Below are 27,471 nucleotides of genomic sequence, written 5' to 3' on the forward strand. Positions count from 1 at the left end.
TGATCCTGAAATCCTCCTGATGACAAAACCTTTGAAAGTTCAGAGTCTGGAAGGGAAACAAGCTGTGAGGAAACCTTCAGTGCAGAAAGAACTGCAGCTTCTTCAACTGGAACTCTGCAGCCAAATGAGCAGGAAGGATCTGGATGAATGGAGCTTCTGCTGTTCCATCTGTCTGGATCTGCTGAAGGATCCGCTGACTATTCCCTGTGGACACAGCTACTGCAGGAAGTGTCTTCAAGGACTGTGGGATGCAGAGGAGAACGTCCACAGCTGTCCTCAGTGCAGGAAGACCTTCACACCGAGGCCTGTTCTGGGGAAAAATGTCATGTCAGCAGCTTTAGTGGAGCAGCTGAAGAAGAGCGGACTCCAAGCTGCTGCTGCTGGTCTCTGCTCTGCTGGACCTGAAGATGTGGTCTGTGACGTCTGCACTGGAAGAAAACTGAAAGCCATCAAGTCCTGCTTGAGCTGTCCGGCCTCTTCCTGTGAGGAAGACCTTCAGCCTCATTTGAAAGCAGCTGCATTGAAGAAACACAGACTGGAACCCTCCAAGAACCTGCAGGAGAACATCTGCTTCGTCATGATGAGGTGATGAAGATGTTCTGATCAGAAGAGCATCTGTTCTCTCTGCTCTGAGGAAGAACATGAGGGACATCAAACAGTCTCAGCTGCAGCAGAAAGGACTGAGAAGCAGAGAGAGCTGGAGGAGAGTCAGCAACAAATCCAGCAGAGAATCCAGGACAGAGAAGGAGGTGAAGCTGCTCCAACAGGAGGTGGAGCCGTCAATCACTCTGCTGATCAAACAGGGAGAAGATCTTCACTCAGATGATCCGTCTCCTCCAGAAAAGAAGCCGTGATGTGGAGCAGCAGATCAGATCCCAGCAGAAACTGAAGGGAGGCGGGTCAAAGGTCATCAGGAGGAGCTGGAGCAGGACATGGCTGAAGAGGAGGGACGCTGATGAAGAGGAGAGACGCTGAAGAAGAGAGACGCTGAAGAAGAGAGACGCTGAAGAGGAGAGACGCTGAGATGAATAGGAGAGACGCTGAGACGAAGAGGAGAGAGGCTGATGAAGAGGAGAGACGCTGAGATGAAGAGGAGAGACGCTGATGAAGAGGAGAGATGCTGAAGAGGAGAGACGCTGATGAAGAGGAGAGACGATGATGTAGAGGAGAGACGCTGAGCTGAAGAGGGGAGACGCTGAGATGAAGAGGAGAGACACTGAAATGAAGAGGAGAGAGGCTGATGAAGAGGAGAGACGCTGAGATGAAGAGGAGATACGCTGATGAAGAGGAGAGATGCTGAAGAGGAGAGACGCTGAGATGAAGAGGAGAGAGGCTGATGAAGAGGAGAGACGCTGAAATGAAGAGGAGAGACGCTGAGATGAAGAGGAGAGATGCTGAAGAGGAGAGACGCTGAGATGAAGAGGAGAGAGGCTGATGAAGAGGAGAGATGCTGAAGAGGAGAGACGCTGATGAAGAGGAGAGACGATGAGATGAAGAGGAGAGAGGCTGATGAAGAGGAGAGATGCTGAAGAGGAGAGACGCTGATGAAGAGGAGAGACGCTGAAATGAAGAGGAGAGACGCTGAGATGAAGAGGAGAGACGCTGAGATGAAGAGGAGAGACGCTGATGAAGAGGAGAGATGCTGAAGAGGAGAGACGCTGATGAAGAGGAGAGACGATGAGATGAAGAGGAGAGACGCTGAGACGAAGAGGAGAGACGCTGAGATGAAGAGGAGAGAGGCTGATGAAGAGGAGAGACGCTGAGATGAAGAGGAGAGACGCTGATGAAGAGGAGAGATGCTGAAGAGGAGAGACGCTGATGAAGAGGAGAGACGATGATGTAGAGGAGAGACGCTGAGCTGAAGAGGGGAGACGCTGAGATGAAGAGGAGAGACACTGAAATGAAGAGGAGAGACGCTGATGAAAAGGAGAGACGCTGAGATGAAGAGGAGAGACCCTGATGAAGAGGAGAGACACTGAGATGAAGAGGAGAGACGCTGAGATGAAGAGGAGAGACGCTGAGATGAAGAGGAGAGACCCTGATGAAGAGGAGAGACGCTGAGATGAAGAGGAGAGACGCTGAGATGAAGAGGAGAGACGCTGAAATGAAGAGGAGAGACGCTGAGATGAAGAGGAGAGACGCTGATGAAGAGGAGAGACGCTGATGAAAAGGAGAGACGCTGAGATGAAGAGGAGAGACCCTGATGAAGAGGAGAGACACTGAGATGAAGAGGAGAGACGCTGAGATGAAGAGGAGAGACCCTGATGAAGAGGAGAGATGCTGAGATGAAGAGGAGAGGCGCTGAGACGAAGAGGAGAGACGCTGAGATGAAGAGGAGAGACGCTGATGAAGAGGAGAGACGCAGAAGATGAAGAGGAAGGCAAACATCTATCTGTTCCTGTCAGAGGAGAACAGAAAGGTGACATTGATGGAAAAAGCTCAGTCTGATTCTGATCATCCAGACAGATTCACTGAATCTGTTCTGGTTCTGAGTAGAGAGAGTCTGACAGGACGTTGGTACTGGGAACCCTTGTGCTATCTTAGATGACCCCCCCCCCCCCCCCCCCACCCTTCCATTGACGTGTTCTCCCTACCATGACAAAGGTGGAAAGATTTCATGTACCATGGACACCAGTGAAGATCACAAATCATTGAAGAAAAAAGGTTCAGAGCACTGTCTAGTGGGTCTAGATGACCCAACTCCCAATGGTAAAGTGCCTAGGATAGCACAAGGGTTAAAAAGAAAAAGATAAACGGTTCACAGATTGATGAACTGTGCTTGTACATTGCATGTGACTGCACAGCCGCACTTCCTCCAGACGCCACTATTCATCTAGCGCTTTGATAAAGCGCTCTGGAATCCAGCTATGGTGATGTGATGAAGGCTTCAGTTTCTGTCTCTGCTGCACCGACTGTGGGAGCAGAAGTTCATCAAACCTGTCTTCTCTGTTGCCTTAAAATCCCTCCAGTTTTCTTTTTAGAGCTCATGTTTGCACAAATATACATAGATGATTAAAGTTTTTCAAAAGTGACTCAACACTTTCTACAAAGTCCCAACAAAATCGTGAAATCACCACATTCTGACCTCAAACCAAAGTGAAGGAAAAGTCCTCAGGAAATAATCTGTTCGATTTGCAGACTTTCCTACGCGTGTTCAAAAGTCGGGAGAGAAAAACCAGGATTCGACCGGATAAAGATAGACATAGTTTTATTTCCCTAACAAAATTTCTAAAACAAAGTTAAGACAGATATCTGGATTCTCAAACTAGAAAGCCTACAAATGCACAACAATTGTATTAGACTTGAGAACAAAGGAAAAGTTCTGCAGAGAAATTTTGATCATGGCGGCCGGATCTCCTCCCCCTGGACGCATGGATTTGTCAACAGCTGGACCGCCTGCTTCAGCCGGACCATATTTGGAAGTCTGAATCTGCTCGGAGGGCAGATATTCCATAGCAAGCGCTGAAAGGAAAGGTCAGCTTCTTCTTGGCCTGAGAACGTGAAGATGGCTCAGTTCCCACAGATTGGATCTTCAGCACAGGTGGTATAAATCTGGTCCATGACTAATTTACTGCTTCTCAGCCCATCTCCCTGAGCTTCACACAAAAGATCTGGTCTTTCCATACAAGAGAGAAAAAGGGAGTCTGCATCTGCATCCATAAATTTATCTAAAGGAATGCCAAAGAGGAATGAGCTTTTACAAGATGAAAAAGATTGTTCCATCACACTGAGGACTGAAGATTAAAACTTCAACGTATAAAAGATAAGACAAAAAACATACATTTCTTCAATTCCCTTTCTTGAGCTCACGAAGTGAGATCACAAAAATTCATGACCACATCCCTCAACAACAAAACATTTCAATAGGTCCACATGACCTGACAGCTGTGGTCGCAAACCCTCACAATCTGTAACACAAAATCAATGTGAATAAATGAGCATTACAAAGGAGGAAGGTGACCCATGAGTGCAAGGAAAAACCTGTGGGAGCGACTTAGACCTTCTTTGAGAAACATTCAGTATGCAGTCGGACAGAATTGCAACAACTCCGTGCCCCACCGGCAGCCAACCCTAAGGATACTCATGCATCACCAGACCTTACCTCTGCACAATTTCATTAATAAAAGTTACATAGAACAAGAAATAAAGTAGCAAATAAAGAAAATATACAAATTCAAATTCAAAAAGCAAAAAAGATAACACTTCCTGTAAAGAAAAGGAACACCTGAAGTTAAGGGAGGAATTGGAGACATGTTAGGGGAGAACAAAATCATACAAGCTGATCTCACAGCCGGGGTGGTAAAAAGGGGTCGCTGACAGGTAACATGGCATATTGTCCGTGCTCCCGATCCTTTTCTGTCGCATGTTTCGCAAAACATAAGAAACCAGACAAAAATTAAAGCCTTCCCTCTCTTGGACTGGGAGAACCCCAGGCCACTAGTGGAGGGAAACATTGCAGACTTAGAGGTAAAACACAAAGCACATAAAACTAGAGAAATTGAAAGTAAAAAATATAAATTGAAAGTAAAAATCTAAATTGAATCTAAAAATAATTGCAGTTTCTTCTTAGACACTTTAAAACCCAAATCATACAACTTCAGGAGAAGATCTTTCGTTGCTTGAATGTAGGTTTCAGTAGTTGGGGCTGCCAGCAAGAGGTCAACAACATACATCAACAAAACACAACCCTCTGGTAGCACAATATCCTGCAGGAGAGACTTCAGACAGTGATTGAAAATGCCAGGAGAGTTTTTAAATCCTTGTGGCAAGCGTGTGTACTGCAAGCGGACACCTTTATACTGAATAGGTGTCTGCTGTTGTGTAATGGAATACAAAATAAGGCGTTGGCCAAATCAATGGCAGTAAACAACACACATTGTGAGGTTAAAGTTGACAGCATGCGATGTGGGTCAGGCACAGGTACAACTGGAGTAGTGTTTACGTTATTGACAGCCCTTAAATCATGTGCCATGCGATAAGTTTTACCATCAGATTTTAAAACCAGTCTAAAGGGAGTACACCACGAAGAATGCGAATGTTCAATGACACCAGAGTTCCACACCCCAATCAAAGTTTCCTTCATCTGCATCCGTCACCCAGCAGTACTGTGGTCTGAACACCTTTGCTCCTGCAGTTACCTGAATCTCCACCGGGGGGACGGTGGAGCCTGAACCAACATCAAATGAACCTGTGGACCATAAAGAGTCAGGGAGCGTTTTTAACATCGCCTCTGCATCTTCATGATTCATCTTCTCTCTGCTGTGATGTCTGGCAATGCAGACATGCTCCAGTACTGATGAGTTAGTGGTTGGAGGCAACGTTATCCTGTACAATTTTGTGGAGGGAGAAAATTGAACACCTGAAAGAGCACAATGTTGCCAGTCTGTGTTATTAACTCCCCTCTTAGTCATAGGTCTAATGATATATGAGGTACAGCTGTGTCTGACATCGGGTACCATTGCAATTGTGAGTGTGTGAATGCACAATAAGTTGCTACACCCTCAGGGACAATATATGTCAGTGGAGTTTAAATGCCACGTGTGGCCTTCTACCTGATAAAATTCTTTCTGGTACAGTTGATCATCCTCTCTGTCATAATAGAGTGTGCAGTGCAGGTCACCCGGAGGCGGAAAATATGGCTTCAAGGACAAGATCCATGGCTTCCATACCTGAAATTCATGAAACACACCTGGCGTGTCAGGGGCCTCTGGATCCCAGTGGATGCCAGCAGTGGGGGTTGGCTGTGGTTGAGGCTGCAGCAACCACTGTCCCTCATACTGTGTGGCATGGTATCCAGTCAGAACATGTCCATTCGGGAAAGTGATCTGTATCCCATCTGGAGAACATAGGATGCTGGCTCCTGTTTTGACAAGAATGTCCCGTCCCAACAGATTCACAGGTGTGTGTGGTGAATGCACAAATGAATGTTCCACCATCTGACCGGCCAGTTCAAAAGTCAGTGGGATGGTCTTTTGCAGGTTTTGAGGTGTCCCAGAGAAGCCGACAAAGTTCATGTGTTCATTTTTTAGAGCAGATGGAGGTAACTGACTGTTTATAGAGGAACATGTTGCACCAGTGTCCACTAGACCCATCATGGGGACCTGTGAGCTTAAAAGGGACCATGGCTCCTGCATCAGCAAATGGTCCCAGGCCTCGTGAGCCCCCCTAGTGGTATTGTCCGACTTGCCACCATTGTGGTCCTTGCCACGGTGGAGGAGGGGCTTGGAGTGGTCGTGGGTGCTGTTCATTTCCGCCACGCCCTCTGCCCCTGGTCTGTGCATGATACTGTTGGGTCCCTTGGTGTGGGCAGTGTCGGGCCCAGTGATCCAGAGCGCCACAGATGAAGCATTCATCTCCAGCTGCTGCTGGGGGGGGTCCCCTGGGTGGCCCACGTCTTCCAGAATATCCGCTCCTTCTCCTGCCCCGGCCTCCGAATGCCTGAGCCTGCCACATCATTGATGCTGGCTCTGGGGGTACTAAACTTATCATGTTTTCTTTTTTAACACCTTTTTTATCATGAGTGGATTCTTTCTGGGCCTGTGCAAGCTGCAGTTTGAGTAATTGGGTTTTCAGCTGTTCAACTTCTCCCTCTGCTCTCTCCTTTTTCTCCAAGTGTGCTCTGCAGTGATGAATCAAATGCCTCTTAAATCGACTCTCATCACCAGCCAACAAGTCTGGGTCTGCTTTTAATAAATCCTGTAAGTCCTGAGGCAATCCTGCCAGGATTGCTGTTCTAAACATGACTGTTTCAGGGGGTGACAGGCCGGGGTCTCTGCCCTTGTTGTCAATCCATTTCTGGACACACTCGGAGTAATATGTGCTGGGGTCCTTACCTGTATATGGGAAACTCGATGGGGCTGTGGTCAATGGATCTGGAAAAAGTTCCCTCATTGCAGTAAAAACTGGAGCTTGAACGTCCACTAAAAGAGTGGAGTCTGGGTGGTCCTGCACACCCGCACGCTGTTCCATAGACTGGATCTCAGTGATTGTGGCTGTTACGCCTAGCAATTGTCTCAAGTCTCCTCCCTGTCGAGCTGGAATGCTGTGTGAGCAAACGTAAGCGTCTGCTCCTTCACTTACCAGTGGTGCGGAGGGGTGTTCTGTGCGAAGGTTTATGAGGTCTCTGGAGGGGTCTTCTCTGTTTTCTGCCATTCTAGGTCGCCTTTCCAACATTGAGGCTATGTGCTGCTATTCTTCAGGAGTCAGGTCCTGGTCCACAGGCCTAACAAACTGTCCTGTCGCAGGCCACTTCACCGCATATCTCAGCATCGGGTACATGTCCTGTGGAGGATAGGGGGGAGGGGGTGAAAACAGGGGTCTCTGTCACTACTGGAAGGGAGGGGTAAATGCCAGAGAGGGGTGTCTGGAGAGAAGATGTTGTCACGGCAGATTTATGACTGTCTTGTTCTGCCTTCACCATAGTCAACGCTGTGGCTGCAAGAGTCAGTTGATGCACTGTGCGTTTAATTTTGTCAGTTTCCTTATGCTTCCGTTTAGCTTCCCTTTTTTCTTTCCATGAGACTTCTTTCACCTTCTTATCCAACTCCTGCGTCTGTTTTATCATTTCCAATTCTTTTTCCCGTAACTGATGAATAAATGTCATCGTACTTCAAGTCTGTTTCAAATCCATCTGAACCAATACTTTATGCAATTTCTCCTTGTCCTTATCTTTCTGTTTCTTCTCTATTCCACCCAACACCTGTCCTTCTAAAATCCCATACATTTTATCTCATTCGCCATCGTCAAGTCGTCAAGTTTCCCCTGTCGTCATCGTCAAATCATCTGTTGTCCGGACTACATCCACCATATTGTTCACATTCTCATTCTCATTCACATTCTCTGTAAAATTCACCTTTCATGTTTATTTTGAATCCTTCTTTGGTCACTCTCTGTATCTCTGTATCTCTGTATCTCACTCTCCTTTGTGTTTTCAAATCATGCTGCTACGTAGTCCTCAGAACGTCTACGTTTGATAGTTTCAGCATTGTATAGTGTAAATGCAAAAATCGGATACGGGTCACTTTAAAAGATGATTAAAGCGGGATGTCAAAAAAAAAAACGGATTTAGTCAGAAAATCGGATTTGGGCATCAAGACCCGCAGTGTAAATGTCTGTCAAACATCCAGACTTAAGATGAGTGAGATGATAGAAAAAATTTCACTTTGATGCAGACTCCTCAAAATCCAGTGAACCCTATGAGGTACATACATTTTATGGATGACAACTATTTTTTATTAGGAAGCAGCTGTTATGGGAGAAGTTGGGGCAGTACCCAGGCGCAGAGAGGATGAAGGAGACAGGAGGTTGCAGGGGAACAGGGGTTTTAATAACCGAAACTACAAAACCAAAAACCACTGCTTAAGCAGGCTAGAAAACTCGAAACGTGAAATACTCAGAAGGGGAGACATGAAAGCTACACAGAGAAAAGGGGAACAGCATAAGATCAAACTATGGAGCAGCACAGGAGGAAGGGAAGGACAGGACTTAAATACATACAGCCAAATGAGACACAGGTGGACACAATCAGGACAGATGGGGACCCAAAGTAAAACTCACCACAGCAACAAAACAGGAAACCCTACAAAATAAAACGGGAAATGAACGCAGACCTCTAAAGAAAAACAAGGAACCAAACGCAAAGGCAAAGAAACTGAAACGCGTTACAGCAGCTGTTTGTTTGTTGCAGGTCTGGAATCAGAAGCGGTGAGTCTAAGAGCGAGGGGGGGGGGGGGGGGGGGGTCTAAGGGCAGGGATGTCCAGGTTAGTTTAGTCAGTTTGTTAGTTCAATTTAGTATTTTCCTATTGAATTCCATGTATTCATTAACCTTTTTGATTTGATGTTTTACTTTACAATTAGCGGTACGAAGCCCATCGAGACGACCGTTGTGATTTTGGGCTTTACATACAATTGAATTGTATTGAATTGAATTGAATGAGCCCCTCCCCCACATAGTTGTGGTAAAAGTAAATGTTCAACCCCGTTACGTACACTATGGAATCTCCATGAATATTAAAATAAAATTGTTTATGAAAAATTCAATATGATTAAATTATTATATGTCCCTTGTTCTAATTAAATCATTTCAAACTGAACATTTCTCTTAAATAAATGTTTTTCTTCTCTAAAATCCTAAAATGTGACTAACTGGCAGAATTCACTGTGGTCATTTTCCTGAAATGGGCAAATTATTGGAAGATTTGTAATCCAAAATACAGACTTTAAGATAGTTCTCATCCTTTTAGACAAAAGTCAACACACAATTCTGTATTATTATTATTAATACTATTATAAATAAATGACACTTGTTGTGTTACAGGGTTGAAACAGGCATATTGGGGTTGAACATGGTGACGGGGTTGAAGGGACAAACACAGATTTATTTGGAATTCCATCCTCTAAAATTCAATGCTGGGAGTTTGTAGCAGAGTTTTCATTTCATAAGCACAGGAAAATTAGAAGGAAATTGCAGTTTAATGAAGTTTATAAAAATAATAATGGAGAACTACAACAGCATATGAACATAGAACCTTTTCCGCATTTTGAATTTCTTCCACTTTGGTGTTTTTTGTTCCTGGGATCATTCTACTCACATCATCTCTAACACAGAATCCCTTATTTTTTCTTTTGAGGCTTCAGAAAACCTGCTGGATCTCTTTCAGGATTTTTCATTTTCTTGTTTTAGTATCCAAGTGAGTCACTTTCAGATTTTTGCAACCTGTATTTGATTTTTGTTTTCAGCTGCTTTATTCGTCTTTGGTGATTTTTTTTATCTTTATTTCTAATTTCTTAAATGTAATTCATGGTAAAGTAAGGTTGTTTTTCTTTGTTTGGGGATTGATGACGCAATTTGAAGTTGGTCTTTTTACTTTTGAACATGGTGAATCAGAATCTGTTAAACGTTGGCATATTTTTTGGATTTTTCTTTCTTTTTCAGTTTTTTCTTGTAGTTCAACTCTTTGCCTCTTGAATTTATTTTTTGTTCTTCTGTCCTTCCTCTGAGCAGATAGACGCTGCCTACAAAGGAAACCAAACTTTGGTTTGTTTGTGGAAAGGATTCCCTTTTGTCCTTGTTTTATAAGGAATGTAAAATGAATTGCATCAAAGGACATTTCATAACAGTGCTTCCTGTCCAAACCTTGAGTATTGTTGTGATGGATCTTCTGCTGAAGTCACCAATTCTTTGAACATTTCTTTCCTCTCTTCTTCTATATTCTTCTTCCATCTTTCCCGCTCTCTCTGAAGGTATTTCTCCCTGCTGCTGGTGCCGTCGTATTCAAAACTTTTACATGGAACTGAAATCTATTCAACAAGCAGTATGACTTTTTTGATTGAATTATATGGTTATTATTGAAATAAATGTTTATTTCTAACAACACAAATATTAAAATCTCGTAACATTAAAACAAGTTATGGGGTTGAGAATTTGGATCAAAATGGCCGCCGTTTCATATGCTAAGCACCAAGAAGATGGAAGATAACGTCCATGAAGTTCAGAATTATATTGATTATTTAAATAAAAAACATTTTAGCAGGTTATAATGTTGAGTCGCTGTGTTTGATCACATTAAATGACCCAGCATCTCCTCTGTTCCTCTCTGTTCTTCTCCCTCATCATCATCATCATCATCATCATCATCATCTGAACCTCTCTCCTCGTTTTTCTCTGTTGGGACTGACTTGTCATGTATGTCTGCTCTTGTTTTCCTAAAATAAGTGAACATGTTTTCAGCAGAAGTTTAAACCAGAATGAACATCTAGGTTTCTGTGACTTTGATAGTTGAATTATTCCTTCTTTAAGTCATCTCTGCTCTCTTAGATATCAGATGCATCACCAACCTCTAGTCTGTGTTCTTCTCCACTAAATCCTATGGCAAATATGATAAATATTAAATAAGATATAATTAAAAATTAGATCCTATGGCGAAGCAAGGATTATTAACTATTTGAAATAATTAAACATCTTGCTAATGCATGTTTATTTTTTAAAATAAGAATACTATTTAAAATGACTGCCTTGGTATGAACTGTCTTTGTCCTGAGTGTCCACAATAAGACCAACCTGTTTCCGTCCATCTGTCCTGATTCTCTCTCACCTTCGTCAAAGCTGTTTGATATAAACTTTGTGTTGGGAAGATTTTCAAAAGAAAACAGACTAAACTATATGTAAAAATAGAGACATTTTTTTATTTTAAGCATATTTTTATTCATTGTCAAAAATCTCCAAATGTTCAATTAAGATCCAAAGTGTCGTTCAGGCAAAGTGATATTAAAAGCAAAAGGCTGTAAACTTAATAGTCACTCACAAAAATAATAATAATCCAAACTTTTAACAGAGAGAAACTAAATCACCATCTAACCACCATCACACATACTTCTACTTCTAGGAGCAGCTTTTATCATCATTCAGTGTTGTTTCAAAGGATAAAAACTTTATCAGTGTTTTGGTGCATCTAGTTCAAAAATTTTTAAAACAAAATCAGTACAAACAAGCTCCTTTATTTTATCCATGATTAGTGATTCTGTAAAATCTGATCAGTACAGCTGGAACACACTTGGGACCATTTTATTGGTAGCCGGAAGTGGTTATTTATTGAACAGTGATGAAAGTCAGGCAAGGAAAAAATCCCTGAACTTTTCTTTGAGCGATATGGCGGGCACAGAGCGAAATTTTGGAAAAATACGTGGTCTTAGATGCATTCTGGTGCATTCTGGCAACTAGTTATTCACTTCTTTATCAAGAAACTAAGACTAATTGGAGCATCATGATTTGTCATTCAAACCCCTAGTTTGACTCTCCATTAAGGACTTGCTGGTCCCAAAAAAGAATTTGGAAAATTGCTCAAAGTAACACAATCCTACAATCTATGCTTTTCCTTAAAGCTGCAAAACATACAATTGCTAAAATATAGTAACATCAAAGCCCCAAATGGCAAAAAGAACACCAGTAACTATTATATTCTATGAAAATACCTCAGTTATTTATACATTATTTCTGCTTTAGAAATGACTGATGTACAACATCCACTTGCACTGTTTTCTCAAACTATAATTACATCAAAATATGGGATCTGCTTTAAACTATAATTCTATAACATAATACATCAATTCTTTAACACCAATACTAAGTAATCTGGGAAATATCAAAACAAACATACAAACTAAGCTAAACATTGTAAACATCATTTTTTAAGGGAGTGCGGGTCCAAACCATCAAATACTTATAACTAATGTCAACTATACTGAACTAAATCATGGTAATTAGGAAATACAAATAAATTAGATAGAGAAATGTATTCAAAATAAAAACTGAAACTCAAAACTAAAATTGAAATTATTTCAAAATGTGGTTTTGAGATTATTTTACACAAAAAAGTATTTGACCTACACTACCTTAAAAATCTTTTTTTTCCAGCCAAGACCACTTCAATTTGTTTTTTATCGTCTTCTCACAACTGAGGTCGTGACCGCGCTCAATAATGACGATGCCTGCCATTATTTTAACACAAATTTGATCGCAAACTCTTCAGATGTGTTTGTGAAAATTTAGCGTGGGTCCGCCAGTTTTGGTCTCTAGGGAAGCGAGTCACGCTGACCACGTGGTGCAGACAGAGCCAATCAGACCCATCGACGCATCCGAAAGCAACTAAAACGTCCCGTCATTGGTCAATTAGGCCGGGAAGACGAGAGATGGCCACGACCATAGAGGAAGCGATTTGCGGAGAAATATAGAAAATAAAGCTAAAATTAGCTGATTTCAGACCATTTTTTGATCCGGAAAGCGATTTGTCCGTAGAGATCAGGTCTTTATTTCCCGGAAAGTACGTTCGGTTTGCTCAAAAACCCGGATTTCCGGGAATTCCCGGAAGACTTTCATCACTGATTGAAGTTTTTTGGATGCTTTTCTGCTGTTGGTGTTTCACAAAATTAGGGAAATGCCAAATATTTTTGGAGTAATCCCACTGATGAGTTCTATGATTTAGTTTTTAATGTTTTATAGACATAAAAATGATTTTCACAATAACAGATTTAAAAAAAAAATCAAATCCTCTGAAATGTTTCACAAAGACACACAAAACAGAAACAAAGTTATTTCTATAAATGATGCAGGAGTTCAGCTCTAAAAATTGACAAAAGAGCAAAGAAAACAGAAATACATGATTTGTTATTTCTTTCCTATTATTAACATTTCCAGACTTTTGTTCTGCAGCATCTTCATATTTGTATAATTTTGAGAGAATTTATTTTACGTAGAGCAAAATTGGATTTATGTTGCTGTTTTTATCCATATTTATGTTCAAAACGTTCAGTTTTAAATGTCTAAGAGTTTAGCTTTAGTTTTTTCAGTAAATGTTTATCTTGTTCTGCCTAAAACCTAAAGCCTGTTTTTAATTTAGGCCCCTGTGTGACTGAGTTTGACCCCCCTGGAATACGAGTCTAGAACATTCATGCATTTTGTGTAAAATGGTCAAACAGAAGATAGAGAACACAAACGGATGTTGTCAAATGTGTGTGAGCGCGGGGGGGGGGGGGGGGGGGGGGTGTGTGTTACTTGCCCGGTGAGTGAATTAGTGTGGAACCAAGCAGCTTTAGCCTGAATGCTTCCACCTCTGTTTCTGTCACTGCTAGAACCTTCCTGCTGTCTCTCAACCATTACAGAAAGTTTTCTTCATTCCTTCTACATTTCTGCCATTTCTGTTCAGAATTGAGCCCTCGATTGTTTTTCTTTTGCCTTCTCATCAGATGTAAACACGGTTCAACTAAAAGTAAGCAACAGCGCGCTCCCCCGCGCGCGTCCCCGCGCGAGACGCGCTGGGGCGCGCTCTCTGGGGGAGGAAGGAAGCGAGGGAGGGGCGGCTGCGGTGCTCAATCGGTTACAATCAATGAGCTTCTGTTACTGATCATTTCATGTAAATCTATGTTAACAAACAGCTGTGAAAATAAAAAATACGAACTATAAATAACTTTCCGAACTTCGGTTTGGCCAGCGCCCTACGCGACGCAATGCTGGTCTGCTGGGACCAGAGTTTCTCTGAACCGACTTAGGCCTTCATGAAAACTTTCAGAGCGGCCATGTTGTCAGTCAGTGACCTGTTGTGTTTGTCTGCTGCTCTTTTCCTCACAGATCAGTAACAACAGCTTCATCATGATGAGAACAGAAAACAACTTTTACACAAAGACTCACCGAAGAAGAAATGGAGAAACTCCAACGTCTGTGTCTGCTGGACAAACTCTGCTGTCTGACGAAGAGCAGAACTCCTCCCTCTGTGTGTCTGTTTGTGTGTGTGCATGAATGGCTGCGACTTTTCTCACTTCTGCGACCCCTCACTTCTCTACAGAAATCACGTGACTCCAGTTGCAGCAGTCAAGACGCTGCTGGGTCCTAAAGAGTATGAGGTTCAGCTCTGAGGGGCTGAAATATACGGAGCCCCCCAGGTGCCAGTGGTTAAAAAATCTGATAAATGATGTGCACGGACTGTGGCTTAAACAATTGTGTTTCGTACTGATGCTGAATCGTGCATGCGCACTAACCCCACTTGGACAAACTATGAAGCGTGGAGATCTGCTGGGCTCTACGTATTTTCATTTCATGTTTCCTTTTTTAACATAAAGTTCTTTTCCTTCATAAGTTGTGTCTGAAATTATTTTTTGTAGTGTTTATTGGGAGATTTTCCACAACCCACTTGTAAAAAGATCTGTGGCTGCTAGAATGAACCTGCTGCTCCACGCGAGTCTTGTAGCTTCTGTCTGCAGGCGGGGGTGAGGGGGGGTTACAGTGTGAGCTACAGAGGAGACTTTGGATTTCCTTTCCTTTTTGATGCTATTTTCTCATCATATTTTAACACTTATTGATGAACATAAAAAAATCAAATATTAGTTCAGATACAAATCTTACTTGTTGTGTTGTTCAAATAAGCAGTCTTTTAGTTCAGTTTTATCCTGATGACATTATCACCGCATCACCACACTTTTTTTTCCGAACTTTTTTTTTTTGCATATGGCACGTGATTCGAACTATAATAAACACATTAAACACATTCATCTTTGCTGATAATCCCGTGTTCAGACGCCAAGTGTTACTATGGGAAACCTTTTATCACTCTCCTCCTTCTCTCCTTGCACCGGCCTGCGTGAGCGCTGCTGTCAGTTCTCTCTTAGGCCGCCTTTACACTGCATTGTTCAAGTGACCCAATTCCGATTTTTTCCCTCTAATGTGGCACAGATCGGATATGACCGGTGAACGTGTAAGCAGGACAAAAGCGCATTGATTACGTTTTTCTCAGAACGGATACAGGCCTCTCTCATATGTGGAAATAAATCGGAAACGAATCGGATACGTGCATTTGCGTGTGCCATGTAAGCAGACAAATCGGATATTCCCCAGTAAATGCGAGTCGTACGTCAGTGATGTCAACTCAGGACACCACCAACTGAGATCACATGACTTATTAAAGTGCTTTTTGTGCTGATTTTGCTGTCAGCGTGTTACCTTTCATCCTCAGGCTTCAGACTGTAGTTGGAAGCCGCTGTTATGTCCGGTCCGGTCCGGTCCCGGTCCGGACGCAAACGGTAACTAATGAAGCCGGACACCGTTGCTATGGAACAGGCTAGAAGCCGTTTATTTCTTTGGGGGCGTGTATGATGGGGACCGTGTGTGTGTGTGAGCGCGCGCGCACGCGTGCTTGCGTGTGTGTGTGTGTAAGGAGAGAGCCCCCCTCTCTCCTGTGAGTGCGGAGCGGGGGACTGTCGGAGAACCGTAAATTAAAAAGTAGGTGTCTCGTCCAAAGGTTTTGGAGTCTTTCTCAACCCACTCTGGAGGCTGAGGGTTTAGAACGGAAAAGTGAACCCCGAGGAAATCTCCCGTGCGTTTCTGACCACGGTCGGAAAAGAGAAGTCATCGTGCAGGAAAGGTTCAACACTTGGATCAAACTGTTAGTACATCACGTCTGCAAACTCTTCCTCATTCAAAACTCAGAAAGAGCACATAAGACGGTCGAGCAGCTCTCCCTTTTACTCCCCCGTGCATCCCCTCAGGAGCGCCCAAGGCGCTCCTTCCGTCGCCGCCTTGCCTCCATGACAACCGCAGTCACAAAAGTCCGAAAGAGGTCTGCGGAATGCGGAAATACGGCTACGTAGTCCTCAGAACGTCTAGGTTTGATAGTTTCAGCATTGTATAGTGTAAATGCAAAAATCAGATACGGGTCACTTTTAAAAGATGATGTAAGCGAGTCTTCAAAAAAAACGGATATAGTCAGAAAATCGGATATGAGCATCAAGACCTGCAGTGTAAAGCCGGCCTTAGAAGCACGAGGCACGTGCGCATTCTACTTACACACAAGTGCCCTGTTTCAGAAACACACACATCCTCATTCTACAACAGAAGTTTCTGTCTTGAGAGGAAATACGAAAAATTTACTGCGTTCTAATTATTCATTTCCATTAAGCTGCGTGCGTTCTTAAGTGCACGACACGGCCGCCCGCCGGAGGATTTTGGGGGTATTACTGTTCTTAGTCACTGTGTAACACCAAACATGAACGCGCGCTGTTAGATTTCCATGAATATCACTATATTTTTTTGTTTGGGAACTATTTTGTGGAGCGCAAAGTAGCGTGTCTGTATAACTTAGGCGGAGCCTCCAGCCCCGTGTTCTTCGTGGGTGTCAGGCTTCATGGCTACCAGAAAGGTGAAAAAGTCTGATTATTACTGGGCAATATATAATATTCTGACAAGATGCCGCCAGGGGGATTTTGTGTTTTTTTTTTTTTTTTTGGGGGGGGGGGGGGGGTGGCTGCGGTTAACCGCGACACCGCGCCCCACCGCGCCCCCTGGTGGTTCATCGCCGCGGTGATAAAAAATCCGACACCGTCACAGCTCTAATTACACATTCATTCACAGAGGCCAATGGATCTTAAATAAAATTAATTCAACTTGAAAAGATATTGGTTTGTTCAATTTTATACAGACTGAATATTTTAAATCTGACACTGAAGTAATCCTGATAAAACAAATTCAAGAGGGGCTACAGGAAAAAATGAAACATCTTTCTAAAATGTAAATGTCCAGACGATGACAAAATTAAACTAAATTAGACTTGCAAACATTTGTGAACATAGTTGTTACGGCTGTGGCCGTATTTGGTTTTGGTTTGTTCTGTTTGTTCTGTGTTTTGTGTATTATTTCTTTATCAGAGCGGGACTTCTGTGTTTTGTGGATCTTTGTTTGTATGTCTGATTATTTGCAGGTGTGGTGCATGAAGGTGTGGCCTCAATTTGGACAAGCTGGTGGAGGCAGCTTTAAAAGCACCATTTGGACATCCAGTCGGGGAGAAGGGTGCCTTGCAGCAAAAGCCTCCACTGCAGCTTGGCCCTCTTCTCCAGTTTGTTTTGTTCTCCATTTTGTTTATGTCTTCTCCACTTGTTTTAGTTTGTGTTGCACTTCGTAGTTCTTTGTAGTTTGTAGTTTTGTCTGTGCCCACTCTGTTTAGTCCTTTGGTTTATGATTTTGTTTAAGTGAAGCTGTAGGGGTGAACCGCCATTTTGTTTAGTACATGTTTTCTCCTGGTTTTGTTAGGTTAGGGAGGTTAGCGTTCTGTCTTTGATTTCCCTTTTCTTTCTTTGCAGGTAAGATTACATGTTGCAGTTAGTTGGGGTTTTGTTTGTTGTTTTGGCCTGGGTTCACCCTGAAGCCTTTTAGTTTCACTTTAAGTTATTGTTGGATTGATTGTTTATTTGTAAATAAATTGGGTTATTTTATGGAGACATTCGTTTGGTGTTTTTTGTTACAGTCAACTTCAGTAGCCAAACCTTTACTTTTTATGTTATGCCCCCCCTAGCACCCCTAGACACAAAGGGGGCGTAACATAATTGGGGGCTCGTCCGGGATTGTTAACCGTTTGGGTTTCTCTTATTTGTTAATTGATTTGTGGGTTTTTGATCAGAATTAATATTGGCTTGGAGTATTTGGTTAACAGTTTGTTTTCTTTGTAGACCTTAATTTGATTTGAAGTCAGTGACCTGTTGGGTTTGTGAGACCAAGAGCATTTTTCAAAGAACAGTTTATGTCTGAGCATGGAGTGTTACAACCCTCGGGCATACCTTGGCTGGAGACATCAGTTGGAGGTGGTGTAGGCGATGATGTAGGAGTGGAGGCTGCTGCAGCTGTTGCCAATGCTACTAACCCCGCTCGGGCGGAGGCAGGTACGGTGGTTCCTGCTGCCGTAGCCGGTTAAGGGGGGGGCCAGACCCAACTCTTGTGTTCCAGACTGGGGTTGCCACGGAGGAGCTCTACTGCCCATCCAGTGTGAGTAAACACCTCGCTCTTGATTCAGTCACTTTGAATTTGTATTGGCTCTTTTTAATGCACTCTGTGTTTTGAGTGCATTAAGGCCTGTGTGTCCTGACCAAAACCTTTGAAGTCAGTGCTTAAGCACATTGCCAACATTTCGTAGGACACAAACTGTTAACCAAACTTGTGTTGAATTTTGTTTGAAACACATTCGTTTTGTTTGTTTAATTTCAAGTTTGTCTTGTGTGACTAGTAAGACTAGTCTTGACGGGTGCGTGTCCTGTGGGGCGCGCACCCCGAGTTGACGGGTGCGTGTCCTGCGGGGCGCGCACCCCGAGTTTGACGGGTGCGTGTTCTGCGGGGCGCGCACCCCGAGTTTGACGGGTGCGTGTTCTGCGGGGCGCGCACCCCGAGTTGACGGGTGCGTGTTCTGCGGGGCGCGCACCCCGAGTTGACGGGTGCGTGTTCTGCGGGGCGCGCACCCCGAGTGGACGGTTGCGTGTTCTGCGGGGCGCGCACCCCGAGTTGACGGGTGCGTGTTCTGCGGGGCGCGCACCCCGAGTTGACGGGTGCGTGTCTTGCGGGGCGCACACCCCGAGTTGACGGGTGCGTGTCTTGCGGGGCGCGCACCCCGAGTTGACGGGTGCGTGTCTTGCGGGGCGCGCACCCCGAGTTGACGGGTGCGTGTCTTGCGGGGCGCGCACCCCGAGTTGACGGGTGCGTGTCTTGTGGGGCGCGCACCCCGAGTTTGACGGTTGCGTGCCCAGAGGGGTACGCGTCCCGAGTTTCTGTGGTGTGTCTTGTGTAGTGCCTTAAGTTTGTGTGGTGCATCTTGTATGCGTCCTGAGTTTCTGTAATGCGTTTTGTGTGGCCTGTTAGCTTTGTGTGGTGTACTGTGTTTGTGTGCTTCGTCTTAAGGCCATCTTGAGTTTATGTGGTGTGCTCTGTGAGAGCTACCGCTTTGTGTGAGCTCCACTTAGGGTAAAAACTTCTTTTTGAAGAAGTTTTATCTTGGGTAGGGGGGTGTTACGGCTGTGGCCGTATTTGGTTTTGGTTTGTTCTGTTTGTTCTGTGTTTTGTGTATTATTTCTTTATCAGAGCGGGACTTCTGTGTTTTGTGGATCTTTGTTTGTATGTCTGATTATTTGCAGGTGTGGTGCATGAAGGTGTGGCCTCAATTTGGACAAGCTGGTGGAGGCAGCTTTAAAAGCACCATTTGGACATCCAGTCGGGGAGAAGGGTGCCTTGCAGCAAAAGCCTCCACTGCAGCTTGGCCCTCTTCTCCATTTTGTTTTGTTCTCCATTTTGTTTATGTCTTCTCCACTTGTTTTAGTTTGTGTTGCACTTCGTAGTTCTTTGTAGTTTGTAGTTTTGTCTGTGCCCACTCTGTTTAGTCCTTTGGTTTATGATTTTGTTTAAGTGAAGCTGTAGGGGTGAACCGCCATTTTGTTTAGTACATGTTTTCTCCTGGTTTTGTTAGGTTAGGGAGGTTAGCGTTCTGTCTTTGATTTCCCTTTTCTTTCTTTGCAGGTAAGATTACATGTTGCAGTTAGTTGGGGTTTTGTTTGTTGTTTTGGCCTGGGTTCACCCTGAAGCCTTTTAGTTTCACTTTTAGTTATTGTTGGATTGATTGTTTATTTGTAAATAAATTGGGTTATTTTATGGAGACATTCGTTTGGTGTTTTTTGTTACAGTCAACTTCAGTAGCCAAACCTTTACTTTTTATGTTATGCCCCCCCTAGCACCCCTAGACACAAAGGGGGCGTAACAATAGTTTAGAGTTTACCTCCTTTCTCTCCTGATAAATTCACCCGTCCATAGGTATCAGGATTCAAATCCTCTGCAGAAACACATTTACTGTCATTCAAGTGTGCAAAACACAATGAAATGTCCATTATGTAACCCTTTGGCATCAGACTAGCCATCAGACTAACTGTGAACACCTGGCCCCGCCCTTATTATGAAAGGCCCGGTGTGTATATAAGTTCCTGGTCAGCTGGTGCACTTCCTGCTTGATACTTCCTTCTTCCTGTTTCCTGTTGGCTGCTTCTTGCTCTCGGCTAGGGATGGAAATCGAAGCCCCATGAAGCTCTCATGGGGCTTCGTGTAAATGTGCCAGAAAAATGAATGAAGCATTTGGGGCTTCGAAACCACACAGAACAGCGGCATCTGGTGGCAGACAGGACATATATCATCTACTCCACTAAGTTCCTTGCCCTTGTAACACTTCAGTGTGGAAATAAAACAAAGACAATGTTTGAAGATTTGTGAGAAGTGCTTGTGTTACATTGTGAATGCCATCTATAAAGTGAGAATGAGTGATTGTGAACCAGGGTCTAACATGACTGGGTGGGATACACGTTATAGATTTTTATTTAAAAACAGAATTTTCTCCACTGTGCTGGAGAAAATTTGTCTTTGTCTGTTTCGTCTTTGGCTGACGATTTCGCCAGCCTTGGAGAAGATCCTCTCACAAGGCACAGATGAAGCTGGTGTGCATAAAAACTTCATTGCCAGCTTGTAGAGATGTGGGTATAAAACCTTGTGGGTAACCCAGTATCTCAGTGGGTCCTGAGTCCTTGGGATGTGAGGTTCCTTTAAGTACCTAGAAGGACATTAATAGCCTATTGTCATGCACCAGTCTAAAATGAGCAGAAGTTATGATGAGGATTCTAATCTTTACTGTACCTCTGAACCTCCACTGTTGCACTGGCAGTTGTGCTGGTCACCTGCTGTTGAACCCCCACATGCCTGTCCAGCAGGGCCCAGAGACCACCATCTTCCTGCTGACTTGAAGGACCTTCTCTAGGTGGCGACTGTGGCTGTGCCTCTGGAAGTAGCGCCTGCATTGTTGCAGCACACTCTTTAGTGAGTCGCTCTATGGCCGTGTGGGCGGAGCCTTGGCTGCAGAACCCCAGCTCTTTAAACCTTGGGTCCAACAAGGTTGCCATTGACAGAGCAGTGACCTTCTCCAGAGCTGAAAACCTCTCATGGAGATTGTTCTTCAAGTTAGTGGCCAGTTTTTCACCAAGTGGGTGTGTGATCTGACCACACCTGCTTGAGATGTAATGTTTCAGCATTTTGACCATGGGAATGACTTTGGATGCTGACACTCGTTTTTCTGTCGAAAGCTCAACTGTGGCCTCTTGAAACGGTGAAAGAATGCTCAAGCAGTGGTGTATGGCCTGGTAGTCCTCTGAGGTGAGTGGAGGAAGGTCCGTATGGAGGGTGGCCAGAGCTGCCCCCAGTGGCTCTCTCTCCTTAAACAGCCTTTCCTACATATTAAATGTGCTGTTCCATCTTGTTTCCACCTAAGATAAGACAGCAAGCACGTTTTAAAGGAGAGAAGAAAGTAACACAATAAACAACTGCAAAAACATGTCAAATCTTAGATAAAAAAAAGAAAATGTTTCACCTCTTGTGTTAATTTGTGCTCTGGCCTGGCCAGCTGTCGCTGCATCTCTGACAGCTTCTCCTTCGCTGTGGTGCTGGATTTAAAAAGACCGACAATCCTACGCCCCTTACTTCGGATATCCTCTAGTTCAGGGGTTTGGGCAAGGGACTTTTTCACCACCAAATTAAGCATATGTGCAAAACACAGTATGTGCCAAAGCAGTAATATATTAGCACATGCAACCATGTTGGGAGCACAGTCTGTAACCAGGCCTGTCACCTGGAAGAAAGATTACATGTTCAAAAATCATGTATATTAGGTATTGGGAGGCCATATTGATGAATGATTTTGTACTTTATTGATCTGGCTCGCACCTTCCCTTTAATTCCCCATTCTTCCATGAGAAGAATGGGGAATTTACTTTTATGTAATTTAGATAATAACATTTCACTTCCGACAACAAAATGGGATGCGGATTTGAGCATCAGCACAGATGAAAGCTTTTGGTCAGAACTTTGTCTAAACACCTTTAAACTGACAAAAAGTCCAAATCTGCAGCTAATCCATTTTAAAACCCTTCACAGAATTTACTACACTGGACAGAGGATGTTCAAGATGGGTCTCAGCAACTCAGACATTTGTCAGCACTGTGACAGTAATCTACCCGACAATTACATGCATGCACTATGGTTCTGCACGCCTGTCCAGGCTCTCTGGCAGCAGGTATGTGCCGATTTATCAGTCTGGCTTAAGGTTTCAATCACAGCTTCACCGTCACTTTGTGTGCTTGGTGACATGAGTGCCATCGATGTAGAAGGAGGATTAGGCTCTATCATTTTCATAACTCTTTGCATTGCTAAAAAAACTATTTTAATAAATTGGAAAAGCAAGAAAAATATAAATATAAGTCAACACAGAAATCTGCTGCTTGATCAGATCAGCTTGGAAAAAATGTCAGCCCAAGGTTCAAGTAACTTTGAAAGAATTCGGTCTCTCTGGTCTCCCATAGCTGACTCCATGACTTAGGGGATGGGGGGGCCTGGTCGTCGCTGCTCCTTGCCCTTCTGCCGTGGGCCGGGGTGGGGGCCGGGGCCTCCGGTGCCTGGCGGGGGGTGGTGGGGGCTCCGTTGGTCGGGGGGTCGGGTCCGGCGCCGGGGTGGGGCGGGCTGGGGCGCTGCGTGGTCCTCTGGGCTTGGGTGTGGGGGTGCGTGGTGGGGGGGTGGGGTGGTGTTCCGGCTTGGCTTGGGGGGGTGGTCCCTTTGCCTGTGCTGGGGGGGGTTGGCGGGGGGCGCTGCTCGGGGGGGGGGCCCAGCGGCACTGGATGGGCTTCCCATCTACGCCTGGCCCTGGCTCTGGGGCGGGACGGGACAACCCTCTTGGGGCCCCCGGGCGCTCTGGGTGTCATCCGCTTCGGCTGCGGGGTCTGGGGTGGGGTGGGGGGTCTTGTCGGCCCTGTCCTGTGGGGGGGCATTCTGGGGGAGGGGGGGGGCCGCTATTGGTACGGGGCAGGGGGGGTTGACGGGTCGGGGTCTCCGCTGAGGCCATCGGCGGTTTCCCCGGCCGGTTGGCTGCCTCGGTCCCGTCGAGGCCTGACCAGAGCTCTTCTAGGGCCGGCGTTTGGGGGTGGGGGCCTGGGCTTGCTCCGGGGGGGGCCGGCGCTTTTTGGCTCCTCTCCCTCTGTGTGGGGTGGGTGGTGCTGGGCCTGGGGTGTCGGCGCCTCCGGGGGTGGGGCCCCTGGGCTGGGTGGGCCTGGCCCCCTTGCTGGGGGGGGGGGGCGGGGGACAGCTGTTTGACCACCGGGGGACAGTCTACCAGCTGTCCCCAACTTACCCCCTTCCTCATATAACCTCATAATAGGGTGAGGGGGTGGGGGGCTTAGCCTGCGATGAGCCTTGGGGGGGGGGGTTTACTAGGCAGTGGCCCCCCCTCCTATGGTTGCCGTATGGAGTGGGCCCCCCCTCTTTCGGTTTTATTTGCACCTTAGACATGTAGGGCCCTTGGTAGGGGGGGTGCTTGGACATCACTGCCAGCAAGCAGCAGATGTCCTCCTGGCACCCTACCCGCCAATTTTAACCGCACCTTAGACATTTAGGGCCCCTTGGTGGGGAGGGTGAGGGGACATCACTGTGAGTAATCAGGAGATGTCCCCTTAGTGCCCTACCCGCCAATTTTAACTGCACCCCCCTTAGTACACACACCCCTCCCCCCTCAATATATACATCCCAACATAAACACACACACATGCACACACACACCCTCTTAAACACACATATACGCACACACATTTTGCAAGGAAGGTGGGACCTAGGACCATCTGTCCCCTGCCTCTTCCCTGGTGGGGGGTACGGGCCCCTTTGCAGCGGCGGCCGTGTCCCCGGGGTGCCGGCTTCCTGGGCCCGGCGGTGCTCTCTCCGCGCGGTGGGGGGGTTCACATTACATCTGAGCCGGGGGTGTTGGTGTCCCTGGGGGGTGGGTTCTGGTCCTTGCTCCTGAGCGCTGGGCCCCGCCAAACTTCCAACTGTGGCCGAGCCTGGTCGGGCCATATTTACAACACCCCTTGTGGGCCCTCTTTTTTCCCCGGGGTTCCCCCCTCCTGGGCGGGGGCGGCGGGCCCCTGCCTTGCTCCTCCCTGGACCAACCGTGGGCCGGGCGGATGGCCGCCTGGAGTGCGGGGCGGGTCTCCCTTGGGGGGTCCTGGCTCGTACCTGGGGTTGGGGCGGGGGGATGCCCGGAACTCCTGGGTGGTGGTGGGGTGCTCATCTGGGGCTGTGGGCGTCCCTCTCCGGTGGGGCCCTGCGTTGGGCTCTCCCGGCGCGGCGGGGGGGCTGTTCTCCTGGTTGGGCTGGGGCGGCCCTCTCTTTCCCTCTGTGCCTCCCTGCTCTCTGGCTCTGGGGGGCCTTGCGGCGGTCCTGCTGGCCCTGGCCTGGGTGGCGGGCTTGGTCGCCCGGGCGGCGGTTGTTCCCTGCCGGTTTCCGTGTGGCGTGGGGGGGATTCCGGCTGCCGCTGCTGCTGCGGTGGGGGTTTTGGGGTGGGGATGGCTGGGCGCTCTCCTTCCTTCTTTACACACTCCACCATCCATATTAGAAGAACATGAGCACTCACCTGAGCACGGGTGTTGGCTCACCTTTGCACTGGCGGTTTGCGTGACTGAATGACTGAAATATTTCACACTAGTTGGTGTTAAGGCATAAGTATGCGTGTGAGCACTATCTATTTTGTGTACATGTCGACAGGTGGACATTTTTGCAACTAGCAGGTGTGTTTGACACTTGGGTGTGTGTGTGGACAGGCTCCGCCCTTTTTGTACTGCATTTGAGCCTTACCATGGTGATTAACAACCAGTAAACTTGTTGCTCTATGCTGCTTCATGGTCTTACCCCCCTTCCCCTCCTACTATCACCCTCCTTCCCCCCCTCTTTCTAACGTCCCTCTCTCTTCTTCCCCTCTTTCCTTTTCCGTCCGGTCCAACACCAAAGATCTTCAAACATGTTTGAAATTAATAAAGTTTGGCCTCAATTACAAAAGGGGTTTATTCAGACATACCTTTGGTTTGTCTGAAGATTAATAACCCCTCTTGTTAAAGTAAAATATGTCCAACACAAGAGGCCCTCAGCTCTCATCTGTTTGCCCAGCTGTTGGACAGGACAAGGTAAAAAAAAAAAAAAAAAAAAAAAAAAAAAGAGATTGTTCTTCAAGTTAGTGGCCAGTTTTTCACCAAGTGGGTGTGTGATCTGACCACACCTGCTTGAGATGTAATGTTTCAGCATTTTGACCATGGGAATGACTTTGAATGCTGACACTCGTTTTTCTGTCGAAAGCTCAACTGTGGCCTCTTGAAACGGTGAAAGAATGCTCAAGCAGTGGTGTATGGCCTGGTAGTCCTCTGAGGTGAGTGGAGGAAGGTCTGTATGGAGGGTGGCCAGAGCTGCCCCCAGTGGCTCTCTCTCCTTAAACAGCCTTTCCAACATATTAAATGTGCTGTTCCATCTTGTTTCCACCTAAGATAAGACAGCAAGCACGTTTTAAAGGAGAGAAGAAAGTAACACAATAATAATTGCAAAAACATGTCAAATCTTAGATAAAAAAAAGAAAATGTTTCACCTCTTGTATTAATTTGTGCTCTGGCCTGGCCAGCTGTCGCTGCATCTCTGACAGCTTCTCCTTCGCTGTGGTGCTGGATTTAAAAAAACCGACAATCCTACGCCCCTTACTTCGGATATCCTCTAGTTCAGGGGTTTGGGCAAGGGACTTTTTCACCACCAAATTAAGCATATGTGCAAAACACAGTATGTGCCAAAGCAGTAATATATTAGCACATGCAACCATGTTGGGAGCACAGTCTGTAACCAGGCCTGTCACCTGGAAGAAAGATTACATGTTCAAAAATCATGTATATTAGGTATTGGGAGGCCATATTGATGAATGATTTTGTACTTTATTGATCTGGCTCGCACCTTCCCTTTAATTCCCCATTCTTCCATGAGAAGATTTTTGGCCTCAGCCAAGTGAGCTGCAGTGTGGGTTTGGGGAAACTTCAGAACCCCGAAGACCACAGAGGCCAGCTCCACCTAGAATTAACAAAATCAAACTGAGATACATAAACCAAAGCATTGCTCAAAGCAGGGGATACCTACCTCCTCGGTGATAAAATGGCTTGTTACAGCCAAGTAAGCGTCCATGTTAATGGATGTCCACATGTCTGCTGTAAGGCTGACAGCAGAGGCCCTGCTAACCACATCTGAAGCCTTCTCCTTTTTGGCTTTGTACTTCTCCTCCACCATTGTCCTCAAGGCCTTCCTATTAGGAATTATGTAGGATGGGTCCAAAAGGTTGACAAAAGCCTAATAGTGACAAATAAAATACAGCTTATTATGTACACAAAAACATAAATAATGTAAATGCTATATAATATTAGCCACCTTACCTTGAAGCCTTTGTCTTCAACAATTGAAAATGGTTGTGCATCCATTACAATCATATCCACCAATGCAGAATCAAGTTCTTGCTTTCTTGACACTGCAAAATATACATATGAAGTTAAAAAAAAACATTACTTGTAGAAGCTGAGCCTCAAACCCACAACCTCAACATTCACATGTCACTGATTTTTCCACTGAGCTATCAGTTTCAGTTCTTAGTGTGCCATTAGTTGGATATATTCTTATTACCAATACAAGGTGGATTGAAGGCTTGATTTGCCGACTGCGGAGTTTCAACATGATGAACGGAGCGGAGATGTCGCATCATGGAGGATGTACTGTCATCAAATGCAAATTCATGTTTGCAAATCAAACATTGCACCTAAAAAAAAAAATGGAAAGAATAAAAATGATTCCTTTCAACTGACAGACATACCTATAAAACTGACATAATCAGCAATGGCTACTAATAAAATAATGTTAATAGTGTATTACCTTATTTGGAGAAATCAAGTTGAAATGATCCCAAGCCACAGAACGTTTTTTACCGGGTGCCATGACGTTGATTCTTACGATACACGGGAAACAACAGAACTGGTCGGGAAACGTTGTTTGGGATTCATCTGTATTTATAGACAACAGCGCGCCCTTCTGATCAAACACACCTGAGATCTGAAACCTGGTGCAGGTGAGTGATGCATTTGGCGCGTCATACGTCATCAATCACGTGATCTGCGCTGGTTGACACACGCTTTGAAACATTGTGCCGAAACACTCTGTTTCATGAAGGTGAACCGCGCGCCGAAGCCCCGTGTCAAACGGGCCATCCCTAGAAAATATTATGTTTGGCATCACCCACTGTCCATCTCATAAA

At 45.3% G+C, this 27,471-nt stretch overlaps 2 protein-coding genes and 2 long non-coding RNA genes across 5 annotated transcripts in view; 1 reads left to right on the top strand and 3 right to left on the bottom strand.

Moving 5' to 3' along the window:
- The window catches only part of LOC144987221 (uncharacterized), a 223,153-nt gene that overhangs the window by 85,276 nt on the left and 110,406 nt on the right, over positions 1-27,471 (top strand). The window lies entirely within an intron of this gene.
- Positions 1-27,471, bottom strand: part of LOC144986855 (uncharacterized) — a 265,622-nt gene that overhangs the window by 45,994 nt on the left and 192,157 nt on the right. The gene's annotated exons all lie outside the window — the stretch shown is intronic.
- Positions 3,192-14,744, bottom strand: LOC144988133 (uncharacterized). Its single transcript, XR_013651944.1, has 2 exons — positions 14,184-14,744; positions 3,192-7,281 (listed from the first exon to the last, which is right to left on the bottom strand). It is a non-coding gene; the product is annotated as an uncharacterized LOC144988133 (long non-coding RNA).
- Positions 23,581-26,990, bottom strand: LOC144988237 (uncharacterized). The gene is made up of 4 exons (XR_013652082.1): positions 26,847-26,990; positions 26,133-26,694; positions 25,780-26,037; positions 23,581-25,676 (listed from the first exon to the last, which is right to left on the bottom strand). It is a non-coding gene; the product is annotated as an uncharacterized LOC144988237 (long non-coding RNA).

This window comes from Oryzias latipes, chromosome 2 (assembly GCF_053564925.1).
Source record: "Oryzias latipes strain Hd-rR chromosome 2, Olatipes_Hd-rR_3.1".
NCBI lineage: Eukaryota > Metazoa > Chordata > Actinopteri > Beloniformes > Adrianichthyidae > Oryzias > Oryzias latipes.